This window comes from Ictidomys tridecemlineatus, chromosome 6, assembly GCF_052094955.1.
Source record: "Ictidomys tridecemlineatus isolate mIctTri1 chromosome 6, mIctTri1.hap1, whole genome shotgun sequence".
Classification (NCBI taxonomy): domain Eukaryota; kingdom Metazoa; phylum Chordata; class Mammalia; order Rodentia; family Sciuridae; genus Ictidomys; species Ictidomys tridecemlineatus.
In genome coordinates, this window is record NC_135482.1 from 51,665,151 (window position 1) to 51,678,650 (window position 13,500).

The 13,500-nt window shown below is 41.5% G+C and overlaps 1 long non-coding RNA gene across 1 annotated transcript; it reads right to left on the bottom strand.

Annotated features, from left to right (window-relative positions):
* Positions 1-8,508: 8,508 nt before the first annotated feature.
* Positions 8,509-11,019, bottom strand: LOC120888285 (uncharacterized). The gene is made up of 2 exons (XR_013440540.1): positions 10,463-11,019; positions 8,509-10,374 (listed from the first exon to the last, which is right to left on the bottom strand). It is a non-coding gene; the product is annotated as an uncharacterized LOC120888285 (long non-coding RNA).
* Between the last annotated feature and the right edge of the window lie 2,481 nt (positions 11,020-13,500).

A 13,500-nucleotide genomic window follows, 5' to 3' on the forward strand; every position in this document is an offset into this window, starting at 1 on the left:
TATATGTATATAGGACATCTTTAGCAAAAATTTTGTGTCTTGTCTTTGAATTCACTATGAAATTTCTTCATATTGGGTAATGGAATGACATGAAAGTAATGGGTTAATGGGAGATTATCAACTGTGAGCGCAGAGTCAAAACCAAAAGGGAAGGGCTGCCAACACCAACCCTTCACGGCAGCGAGGCCTAGTGCATTTCCACTAGGCCTCTGGGGGAACTACCATGGACAGGCATGTAAATAAACACAAAGAGTTCAGAAGAAAAAATTACTCCCAAGAGGTAATCTTAAGCAAGAGGGCTAGTACTTAATGTTGCTGAAGACAGTAAGAATCAAGACAACCCCTAATCACGTAAGCATTTTAAACACTTACCAAGTGTTAGTAAAATGTACTGTCTTATACAGAAAGGGCACCTTAACAGGTGGAGTAAAGCATCCAAGAATGCTAATTCTGCTTAGTTCTAGAATTCAGGAAGTTAAAGACAATCTAGAAAATATCAACAAACTGTTAAAATATGATCAAAGTACATCCCCCCATTCCATGGGAGCTACTTTCTAGAACGCCTAGTGGATGTACTTACCCCTATATATATATTATATATTTTTTTCTTTTTTCTTTACATACATACTTATGATAAAGTTTAAATAAATTTATAAACTAGGAACAATAAGACATCACAAAACTAATAAAATAGAACAATTGTAACAATAAATAAAAGTTATGTATTATTTATTCCTGAAATTTTCCATTTCATATTTTTAGGTCATGGTTAACAGTAGAAAATAATGGAAGGCAGGGGCTGTAGCTCAGTGGTAGAGCACTTGCCTAGCATGCATGAGGCACTGGGTTCAATCCTCAGCACCACATAAAAATAAAGTAAAAGTATTGTGTTCATCTGTAACTTAAAAAAAAAATTTAAAAAAAAATGGAAAGGGTCCATCTTTGGATTAGATTCCTAAAGAGTGGGATGTCTCTATGGAAAATGGAGGCATCTTGGAATTTTCTACGAGCTCTGTTCAGTTTACCTGGTTAGCTTCTGAGAGGAGTGGTAGTTTATCTGCCAACAATGCCTGTATGTCTGGATGCAGATATTCCCCATCCCAGGGAGAAGTGGGGTTTGTTTTCCTACCTCTTGACTCCAGTCTGGCTTGAGTCTCACCTTGATTAATGGACCACCCAAGTGACATTCTGAGACATTCAGCCAGAGAGGGGTTTCATAGCACCTGCTTTCACTCTTGGAAGCCCATCATCCTGTACATGACAGACTTGGATTATTGAGTAATAAAAGGCCATGTTGGAAAGAAGCAATGCCCAGGCATTAAGAATTAGGCCTTCAGTCCCTAAAGCCCCAACTGAGTCACTGCAGGTAATACCATGAAAAAAGGTAGTCCCAGCAGCTCTGGACTGTCCAGTGCATTCCAGCAGAGGCTACAGATACCATGGAGCAGAGAAGAGCCATCCCCACAGAGCCCTGCCCAGGCTCCTGGCCCACAGAACCAGGGGCAAATAAAGTGGTTTTTGTTTGAAGCCTCCATGTTTTGGACAATTCATTACCTATCAACAGATAAACTGGAAGGCTAGGGTGTAGCTCATGGTAGAGCACTTGACTAGCATGTGTAAGATCCTGGGTTCCATCCCCAGCATTCCAAGGCGGGGAGAAGGCATCTAGAATAAGGTATAGAGAGAACCTGGCTCTGGGAAGCTTGGGGTAAAATGATTAAAAATAAAAACTTGGAAAATGTATGTAGTTCAGTGGTCGAGTGTGTGCTTAGCATGTGTGAGGCCCCGGGTTCAAACCACAGCACCACCAAAAAGAAAAAAGAAAATGACTTTCAGAAAATATACCTGTGACTTGGTAAATAATCCTCTATATGGAACCTGGTAGGGGAGAGGAGAACCAATTTATAGCTGTAATGCAGACACCATGCTGATCCTCTACGTGTATACATATATCCCTCTACTTTTTTTTTTTTTTCAACCAGGGATTGAACCAGGGGCACTTAACCACTGAACCACATCCCCAGCCTGTTTTAATTTTTTAATTTTGAGTCAGAGTCTCACTAAGTTACTCAGGGCCTCACTAAGTTGTTGAGGCTGACTTGGACCTTGGATCCTCCCTCCTGCCTCAGCCTCCCAAGCCACTGGGATTACAGGACACACCACCGCTTCCAGCTGCCTTTAGTTCTTCATGCCACTTGTATTGATCAGTAGTAATCCAGGAAAATGATGACCATTGTGGGACACTGAGCCCAGAAGGAGAAAACAAAGTTCTTTAACTCCTTGCTTTGGATAAGACCTTCCTATGTTGTAACATTTATCACTCCTAGGATTTTTGGTTTCCAATATTGTGTTGCTTGAGAGAGTTAGGGAAAACAAGACAATTTTAAAATAATATGTGAGTGTATATATTTTTTAAATCTCATCATCAAAAAAAGTTATCATTTAAAAACCCTATCTAGGGGCTAGGGTTGTGGCTCAGCGGAAGAGCGCTTGCCGAGCACAGGCAAGGCACTGGGTTCGATCCTCAGCTCCACATAAAAATAAACAAATAAATAAAATAAAAGGTATTCTGTCCATCTGCAACTTATAAATAAATAAATAAATCCCTATCTAGCACGCCTGTAATCCCAGAGGCTGGGGAGGCTGAGGCAGGAGGATCATGAGTTCAAAGCCAGCTCAGCAACAGCTAGGCGTTAAGTAACTCAGTGAGACCCTGTCTCTAAATAAAATACAAAATAGAGCTGAGGATGTGGTTGAGTGGTCAAGTGCCCTTGAGTTCAATCCCCAGTACAAAAAAAAATTTAATGAAAAAATAAATAAAAATCCCTATCTACAAAATACTTCAAATTTGTTGCCATTTTCCTCTAACTAAATGACAAGCCAAAGAATGAATTATATATCCCCAGCAATTAGTCTCTCTTTTAATTGCTTTTTCTATCATTAGAGCCTTAAAAAGGCTGCTGCTGGCTCCATGTATCTCTCCACATTTTCAGTCTCTTGTCTTTCAGTTCTGACAAGGTTTTTCAGCCAGCTAACCTTGATTCATTGATTCCAACTAGGTCATCCACAAGAGATTCAGGGTATGTCCAAGCACAATGTAGGGGCAGAGTGTACCTCCATTGTCTTCCAGGGACCATGTCTGACCAGGGCTTTGTAAGATCTGAATGCACACTTCCCTAAAGGGGGCATATACCTCTGAGCTTTTTTCCCCCCCATCTTCTTTTTCAATGTTAATATTTGCAAATTTAGTCAATATGAAGTAAGAGTGGATGAGCTCATTTAGAAGGCACTATTGTGAAGTAGGGAGTAGGACAGTGGTTGACATGAGAGTGGGAGAAAAGTGAAATCACAACAGCAAAATATCCCAAATCAAGTCACCTCCAAGCCTTTAAACACTTCTGGGATCAATATGGTCAGTAACCTCACATCACTTATTAAAACAAAAGAATCCTAGAACCTGCCAGCAGAGGTCTTAGTGATTCTATGTTAGCCTGTTGAGTTTGTTCAGTGAGCAAAAAAAAGTTGGGAGAAATTTCTGGAGAACTGTAAAATCTCCACTATCATTATTCTAGGTTAGGAAATGAAATTTACTATTCTTTGAATCCTTAAATGCAAGTCAGAGAACATTTGGCCAGTCCACTATTTTTTAAAAAATATTTTTTTTGTTGTAGATGGACACAATACCTTTATTTTATTTTCATTTATTTTTATGTGGTGCTGAGGATTGAACACATACTAGGCGAGTACTCTACTGCTGAGCCACAACCCAAGCCCCCAGTCTACTATTTGCAAAGTGGAACTTATAGAAAAATTAACAGCAATATAGGTCTCACACTTACAAAAAAAGATAAGTACTGTCTTTTGTATTACACGCCTTCAAATACAATGTAAAGAAACTCATATTTATAGATGCAATATTTATAATGTATGTCTTGGAATTGTTTCAGAGCAGTTAAGGGGGAGGGCTGGATGGGTTTATAGATGAAACAAGATTGACCATGTTAAAGTTATGCAAACTTGGGAAAATAGGATGACTACATGTTTTCAATGTCTTTCCTGTAATATCTCCTGCCAGGGCCACCCAAGGATTATTTAGTTATTAGGTTATGGGTCAGCAAACTTTGGCCCAGCAGTAAATATTTTAGGCTTTATGGGCCATTTGGACTCTATCACGACTACTCAACTCAGCTATCGTTACATAAAAGCAGCCGTAGACCAGCTGAACTAAGGATCTCTTCTAAGGCAGTGTAAAGTCAAGTTTTAGGTCTTTACCAGTAGAATTGATTCCTTAAAATGTAGCCTTATCTCACTTCTCTGGTGGGGAAAAAAAAATGAAGAAAATCACACATATTAATGAACACTAGTGACCTATTGAGTCATAAACAGAGGACAACTTAGAAATTTGCTGGTTTCTTTCCTCAACAGTCCTCTCCATCTGGCTTTTAGCTGTACTGAAGATGGCTACATCATGGTTCTGAAGCTGTCTCCTTAATACTAACACAGCATCAGTAATATAATCCACCACCAATTCTAAATGGTTAATTTTTTTTCTCTAATTTGCAAGGAGTAAGTTAACTCCTCGTTTGTCAAACTCTAGCCATGAGGCAAAGAAAAACAAACATGGAATTTGTCCTACTATGTGTAATGCCCTATGCAGGGCACTTGAGATCTGGATTCTTTTATCCCCTTCTGAAGTAAAAATGATTATCTTTTACAGACCAGAAGATAACCTTATTGTAATCAGAGAGCAAACTTTGTATAATTTCCATTCTTTTACATGTATTGACATTCATCGTATGGCTTAACATGATCGATCTTGAGGAATGTTCCATGTGCACCTGAGAAGATGTGTGTTCCACTTTTGTTGGATGGAACATTCTATAGATCTCTTTAGATTTTAGTTAGCTTATCATATTACAGTATTCCTATTTCCTTGCTAATCTTCTGCCTACTTGTTCTATCCATGATTGAAAAGAGATATGAAAGTCTCCAACCGTCCTTGTTGCATTGTCTTTTTATCTCTTCTATCCTGTAAGATTGTGCTTTATGTATTTTAGGGCTCAGTCTCTGTTGTTAGGTGCATCTGAGTTTATAATTGTTTTCCTCATTGATTGATCTCATTATCACTATAAAGTGTCCTTCTTTGCCTCCAGAAACAGTTTTTGTCTGAAGGCTACTCCACATATTTATACAGCCACTCCTGCTCTAATTTGGTTACTTTTTTCATAGTATAACTTTTCCCATGCTTTCATTTCCCATGCTTTCATTCCCACCCTATTAGTGTTTTTTATTCTAAAGTATGTCTTTTAGAGAGACCATAATTGAATCATGTTTTTTAATTCATTTTGTCAATCTCTGCCTTTTGATTAGAATGTTTCATCCACATAACATTTAATGTAATTATGGATAAGACAGGACTTACTTGAAACTATGGATGTAACTCACTGCACTGTCCCGTTTTGCTTTTTGTTTTGTTTTGTTCTTTTATTCTTTCATTGCTGCCTATGTGTAAAATAATTTCTAATACATAATTTAATTCCTAATTGTTTCTTTATTTTTGAGGCATTTTCTTAGCAGTTGCTTTGGCGAATACAATTAACATCTTATTTTCAAACAATCTAGTTTGGATTAATGGAAAAAATTTCAATAGTATTAAAAAAACTTTGGTCCAGTATATACTGCCATTCTCTTCCTTCTCATTTCATGTTATTATTTATCATGCAAATATAAGCTCATCAACAGATGAATAATTATTATACAGTTGTCTTTTAAATATATATAAGAAGAAAAGAGTTACAAACAAAAATACATTTATATTTCTTTTTTATTTCCTGTGGCATTTGCCTTTACTGGAATTCTTTATTTCTTCATTTGGTGGATTCAAGCGACTATGTAGTGTTTTTTCAATTCAGGACCCATTTTAGTATTTCTTGTAAAACAGGTCTACTAGGGATAAATTCTCTCCATTTTTTATCTGGGAATGTCTTAGCTTCTCTTTCATTTTCAAAAAGAGGGTTTTGCTGGACATAGAATTTCTGATGGACAGATATTTTTTTCAGTCAGCACTTTAGACATGTCATACCTCTAACTTCCGGCCTCCATGATTCTGATGGGAAGCTAGTTGTTAATCTTATTGAGTCACTTGAATGTGATGAGTCACCGTTGTCTCTCATCCTACATAGAGTTCTCTGTACTTCTTGAATGTGTCATGTTTTTTTCATCAGATCTGTTTTTCAGGCATACATTCAGTGCTCTAGTAAGCAATTTACAACTCTGGCTTAGCTTTCACTTCCTTCTTTTCCAGAGCTCTACAATCAGACAGAGACGAAAGATTAAGACCTTCTTGGGACTTTCCTGGGAGCACACGCTGCCCTGCCCTGCACATTTTCAAAGACTTCTAGATCCTCAATAATATCTTGGTGCTTTTCAAAGCACCCTGTGGACATCTCATTCACCGAGTTTTTCTTTTTCAGTCTTTTGGTCAGCCTCCTGGTTAGCCTCCACTGCTACCACTGATTATGATGTTAAACAATTGCTGATGATTATTTTCAACTAATTCCCTGCAGATAGAGTTGTGAACACAGAACAGGTCAAGACAAGCCCTGAGAATGAGGAGCTTTCAGACAGGTCCAATAGTGACAATTTTCCAGGCATAGGGCTTTTGGAAGAGGTTCTAATCCGTTCTGCCCCTCCAGTAGCTACTAGTCTGCTGGTTCTGTTACCATGGCTCTGAGGCTGTTGGTGGTCACGACTATCACAGATCTAGGGAAAAGGGTGTGGAAACTGTCAAGCAAAAAAGGTCAGAAAGCTCCCTGTTCTTACTGAGATTCAGCCATTTCTTGCTCTCCCCCTCCCACTGTGGTCCTGAGAACTGAACCCAGGGTACCCTACCACTAAGCTACATTGCCAGCCCTATTTTTTATTTTTGGAGAGTCTAAGTTGCTCAGGCTGACCTCAAACTTGTAATCTTCCCGCCTTAGCCTTCCTGATAGCTGAGCCTACAGACAAGTACCATAGTACCCAGCTTCACTCTAGTCTTGCCACTTTTTTTTTTTTTGGTATTGGGAATTGAACCCAGGGGCCTTAACCACAGAGCCACATCCCCAGCCTGTTTTATTTTTTTATTTTGAGACAGGGCCTTATTAAGTTGCTTAGGGCCTTGCTAAGTTGCTGAGGCTAGCTCTGAACTTGGGATCCTCCTACCTCAGCCTCCCCAGTTGCTGAGATTATAGGCATGCACCACCTCATCCAGTTAATCTTGACTCTTAACTTGCCTGAAGTTCTATGCCAGCAGCTCTTTACCACTTGCTATGAAGGTATATGTTGCTAATTGAGTATCAGGCTCAATTCAGAGACCTTTGCCCAAGCAGAATGAATGGTGTTCAGCTCCAGGTGTAGTAACTGTAGTATATGGATTTTCTATGAATTTTCCAGTAAAAAGCAAGGAACAGGTAAGCCTTAGCTCTCTTTTTATGCCAACTAATAGTTAAAAAGGACAGATATCCAGGCTCTGGAGGCTGAACAAAATTATGTTCAAATCCTCTTGAACTACAAGAGTGCTTAAAACATATCCTACATTCTTGAGCATTGGCCTGTAATAAAATCAATGGTACAAAGTAAATCTTTTACCAGGGTACCCAGCTGCACTGTTTATTACAAAACCTGAAGTGTCAGGATGGAGAGCCATTTGCTACAGTGGTATCAATATACAGCTCTTGACATCTCTCTTTATGGGCTCAGTTGACCTGAAATAAGTTGACCATTTCACATACTAACAGGGCCTTTTTTTTTTTTTTTTTTATCTGCTTGACCTTTGCCTCTGGACTCAGCTATAAGAAGAGTGATAAGATGACATTCCAAGTCTAAGGGAGCCCTAAATCCAACAGCCTGATAGCTAAGAGTGTTTAAATAGTTAGCAACTCTCACTTCCTAAAGTGGTCCTAGACCCAGGCTGCCTGTTAAAATCACCTGGGAGTTTAAAAAAAAATTCTGTCAACTAGCTCAGACCTCAGACCAATTAAACCAGAATTCTTCAGAGAGGAACCCTACCATCAGAACTCTTTTAATGTTCTCCAGATGATTTAAACGTGAGACCCACTGTGTAAATATATTAAGGATCCACTACTGAACCAATGTTGGAAGACTTAACGAACAAAATATCAAAGACACCTAGTTTGCCAGGAGGCTGATGTGGGAGGATGGCAAGTTCAAGGGCAGTTGTGGCCACTTAGTGAGACCCTGTCTTTAACTAAAAAATTGTAAAGGGCTGGGGATGTTGCTCACCTCCTGGGTTCAATCCCTAGGACTAAAACAAACAAACAAACCTACTTCTGTTGATTTTGAATTTCAGATAATTTTCTTGTTCAGTACTGCATGTTCCATACAATATTTGGGCATATCTATATTAAAAAGTTATTTGCTGTTTATCTGAAATTCAAATTTAAATGGGTGTCCTGCATTTATCTAGCAACCCTGCATAGAATAAAACCAAAAATCAAACAAGGGGTGTAGAAGTAAAACTCTTTTATCAGAAAATTGTCATTAAGTAAAAGTTTTTGTCTCAAAAAACAGGATCATCTGGACCATAACAAAAAGAAAAGTTGTACCAAGCCAATTTGAGGGAAAGAGTTTCTGAGACATGGAGGAGGAAGGAGGGCCACAGAAAAGGCACAGGAAGGCTTCCTTCATGCCTGTATTGGCTAGCTAGGGTCACCGTAACAATAAATCACAGACTGGGCATCCTTAATAACAGGAATTTATTTCTCACAGTTCTGAAGCCTAGAAGTCCAAGATCAAGATGCCAGCAGGTTTGGTTTCTCCTGAAGCTTCTCTGCAAGGGACTGCCTCCTTCTCAGTCTTTTCTCTGTGTACCACACATTTTAGTATATCTTGTATATCTTCGTGTATCCAAATTTTCTTTCTTATGAGGCAGGAGGATGGCAAGTTCAAGGGCATCATTAGGGTCCACCTGTGTGATCTTATTTAACCTTAAACCTCTTTATGGGCTCTGTGTCTGAACACAGTCACATTCTGGGATACTAGGGATTACAGCTTCAACATATCAATTTTGGTGGACACAAATCAGCCCATAATACTGAACTGGATAGAGTGCAGTGCCCCTCAACTAGATGGGAGTCCTGGGGGACTGTGGGTGGTCAAGTTGGTAGGAAAACCAAGTGTCATTGCTCTGATGTCCTCTTCCCAGTGCACCAGGTTCAGCTCCCCATCCCCCAGGCTGTGCCAGCGAGGGGCTGCCCCCTTGAGCTACTAAGGAGAAAGAAAGGGGTATTTCTGAACAAAGTGACAGAAATATAGGACGGTAGATAGGAATATAGGAATCCACTCTTTTCTGGAAAGAAGAGGAAGGGAAAGAGCAACTCACACAAAAAAAGGAAAATGATAAAAGAAGGGATGGAAAACATGTTAAATGGGAGGGACCCTGTGCAGAGACAGAATAAGAAAATGTCATCCACTCATCCAAGAGGCCAGGGGAACCAGGCAAGCTACCAGAGTGAAATCAGTTTCTATGGCGGTGGGAACAACGTTAGAAACCCCTCCTCGGCTCTACAGCAGCAAGACTTCTCCAGGTTTCCTTTGTTCCTTTTAGGAAAAAACAAAACAACAAAAATAATGTCTCAAGTGTTATGAGGCTCTGCATCGAGTTGGAGAGGAGACAGTTGGGTCTTTTATTAGATTCTGGGGCTTGGTCAGCTTTCAAGAACGCAGTTCACTGTCTCCTAGCAGCTGACCTGGGTTTTACTGCTGGCAGGCATGAATATGCATGGTTAGGGGACCCAGATGTGCCGGGGCTGCAGGAGCATTTTCAGGACATGCAGTCTCACACGCACACACGAGGGCCTGCTCGGGTTTGAGACGGTGCCAATGGAAAGAACAGCCCGGAGCTGTTCCTCCCGGGAGTCGTTAACCGCTGAGTCCAACCCCACGCCTTCCCCGGGCTCGGCCAGGCAGCGGAGACCCCAGAGGGCGTTCAGAGCCTTCTTCCAGCCATCCGAGCTGCCGGTGGAAATGGGTCTATTACCGGAGAAGGATTAGACCTCCACCTAGGGTTTTAGATGGGGGTGAAGCACTTCAGGAACCGTTGCGTGTTATTGGGAATTTACAAAGAGTGCCTGGGCCGGGGGCAGGGGAGAATGGAGCCAGGAACTAGCTAAACACTGAAAGGAAAAATTCAGCCACGGAGCCATCGAACTTTTCCAGGCTGGTGGAAAAGCAGCGGCCCCTTGCCGTCTGCAGAGCCGGGCGCCCAGGCTTCCCGCGCCTTTGTCCCGGCACTTTGCCACTCTCCTGTGGGCACTGGGGCCGCGGTCACTCCCCCGCACCGCGCAGTCGGCCGCCAGCTTCTTGCTGCCAGTCCTACGTGAGCGAAAGCCTCCTTAATAAGACTGTAAATAAAAGTCAGGCTGAGAAATGAGTTTTCCATGCCAGCAATCACCGACCTAACCTCGGTTGTAAATAGTCTCGAGGAGCCGCGCAGATGGAGTCCCCGCACCTGGGGAATCGAGGCCATCTCTGAGCAGCGCGTGTCAGCAGCTGGGTGCAGCTCAAATGTGGACCCTGGAGGTTGCGCGAGTCCACCTCCCGCATTCTGCAAGAACAAATGCCCGGCGCCTCGCCCTTCCACCCTCCCGCACCCCAAGGACCCCCACAAGTCAGGAACACCCCCCCAGGCCCCAGTGCAGCCCCCCAGGAATCTTCTTAGTCTGTAGCGTCCTCGGAGGAACGGACCGCCAGGCCCCCTAATTTATGGTCATGGGTGTAATAGCTTTAACGTGATTTATCTGACCGCAGAGAAGATGGCAAAAACCTCCAGAAGAATGATTGGCCATCCAGGCTTTGTGCATTTCTGATTGGCCTTATTAATTTAGGGCAGTGCTGGGGAACAGCCTCTTGGCAGAGACGGGAAATCGGCTTGGTAACAGCCTTTATGTAGTCACTTTGTGGCTAGCAGAAGTCTAGCTTTTGCCAAAATCGAAGAAATAATGTATTGCTTTCAAAAAAAAAAAAAAAAAAGGCGAGGGGGGGCAGTTTGACAGAATGTGCAGCATGCTGATTAAAGCCGATTTCGCCTGAAAGAAAGTGAAGATTGTTTGGTTTGATTTAGGCTCATTCCTTTTTTTTTTTTTTCCTCTTCATGTTTGTACAGACCAAAGACATCTGTGCTTTTAGGGTGGGAGGAAGGGTGTTTTCTTGTTTTTATTTTCGATGGTTTGGGTGGGTGGGGGAATGCAACACTTATGGGAAAGAGTGTGGAAGGGGAGCCTAAGTATTCGGATGTGCTTTTAAAAATATTGAACTTCATAATCTTTATGTGGAAAAAAATGTTTCTTTGCCTTTTGAGTTCTCATCAGACATCATAACTAGCATTTATGGGATCTATAAATTATTGGATAAACACACCAATACACCACACTTCACTAGGTCATTACTCTGTGTTACTGCAGTAACTGTCATTTAAATGTCACCATTGAGTGATGCAACTTAGTCCCATGAATAAAGGACTAAATAAGAATATTAGGGAGTTATAATATTTAATAGAACATTTTTTCATATGAATGGATTACAAATTTGGCAGGGTTGCATGTGTAATTTCAATGTACCCCCCAATCATTTGTTATATTTATCTGTGTGTGTAGGACTGAAATGTAGACACGGAGCACCAGGCAACCTCCAAATATAATCCTTAACACTGTGTTCCTCAGGGGGCACCAGAACAAAGACAGCGAGAGAACTTGATTGCTTTGGGGGAGGGGGGCAGGTTGGTGTCACACATGCGGTGGCACAATCATTTCTTTTATTTATAGCTCAAACCAGAAAAATAGACTGGGAGCAGCTGAGTACCAATTTATTTTGCTGCCTGAACCGATGAGTGGTGGCCTTAAATGTCATTGAGTTGGAAGGTTGTGCATTTCATTCACTGCCAGGTTACAGGAAGCATTGAAGCAGGTCTAGAAGGTGATCAGTGATTGTCCTGCCACCTATCAAGGTGGGCAAGTGCAATCCTGCCAGGTGGAATTGCCTCAGTGGGGAACAAGGGCCGCCTGTCATCACTGACTCCTCTCATCAAATGCTGTTTGAGTAGAAATGAAGGTGGCCCATTTAGTCCTATTACAAGAACAAAATGGAACAGAAGGTAAAGGTAACCCCCAGAAAAAACAAAAATGGATTTGGAGGTCAGGGGCAGGAACTTGTTTGGGCCACAAGCCATAGCATATACACGGGACACAAAGGTCTTGTGCCCAGCTGCCTAAAGGTGTAACACTTGAGACAGGTAAATAATAGAAAGACGAGTGCTGTGGAAAACCAGAGGACAAAGCATTTAGGAATCTATAAGGGACTGGGTACAGTGGCAAACACTGTAATACCAGCTACTCAAGAGGCTGAGGCAGGAGAGTCACAAGTTCAGGGTCAGCCCATCAAAACAAAGTTTATTTCAAAAAGAGCTGGAGCTCAGTGGTAAAGTGGCCCTGGGTTCAATCCCCTCCACATACACACACACAAACACATGTCAGTGGGGAAGGTTTTCCCTACATGTTGACCACTGCACTGGATCATGGAGGATGAGAAGTTGATTAAGGAAAAAGGGCATAAGTCTCACTAGCCATGGTGGAGCACAAGCATGAAGGAGAAAAGACAAAGAGGACATGGTCCAAGCTTCCCGATCCTGTGTGTAATGCTGAAGATCCTAAAGGTATGATTGCAACCTGTTCTCACCTCTAAACTTCACTCCCTAGTAAAGAGGAGGAGTCAGGTTTCTTCTCTAATTTCCTAAACAAAATAATGGAAACCTGTATGTTTTTCTTGAAGTACATCTAACCATAATGATCACAGGACAAGCCAAAATTATAAAAGAACTAAACTCTGAAATCCTAGAATAATTGCTTATAGCTTAAAATAATCCTGCTCCACTAATATGACATGTGACACAGAAACAAATCCCAGTTCCAACTTGAACTCTGGTGGTATTTTTCTCTAAGGACAGAGAAGCTGGCAGCTAAGTGGCAGCACTCCCTACATCTAGCACAATGGTGGGTTCTGCCCTTCACCTTTTCCTGCTGGGCCACTCTCTGGACCCTGCAGGAAACTCATCTGTCATCACAACAGAAATCAGCTCAGTTCCTTTGCGTTCATTTCTCACTGGGTAGCTCCTTCACTGGCCACACAGTGGATGCTTCTCTTTCTTCCTCTCTTCTTTAGCCTCTTCATCTCCTCCCTCTGAACAACTCATTGTCCAGTATCAGAATTATAAAAGCACAATGGATAGCTGTCCTCAAAGAAAAACAAAAACACCTCTTTTACTTCATTCAACCTCACAGGCTGTGTGTCTCTGTAGCAGTTCTAGTATGCTCTATAAAGATGGAGCGCTGCTAATTTTGTCTTGGAGAACACACATTTCCTTAGTCATGGATTCTAGGACATCACAAACAGCATTTTCAAAACACCTATTTCACACACTGCCCATTTCCTATCTTACCTGAAAGC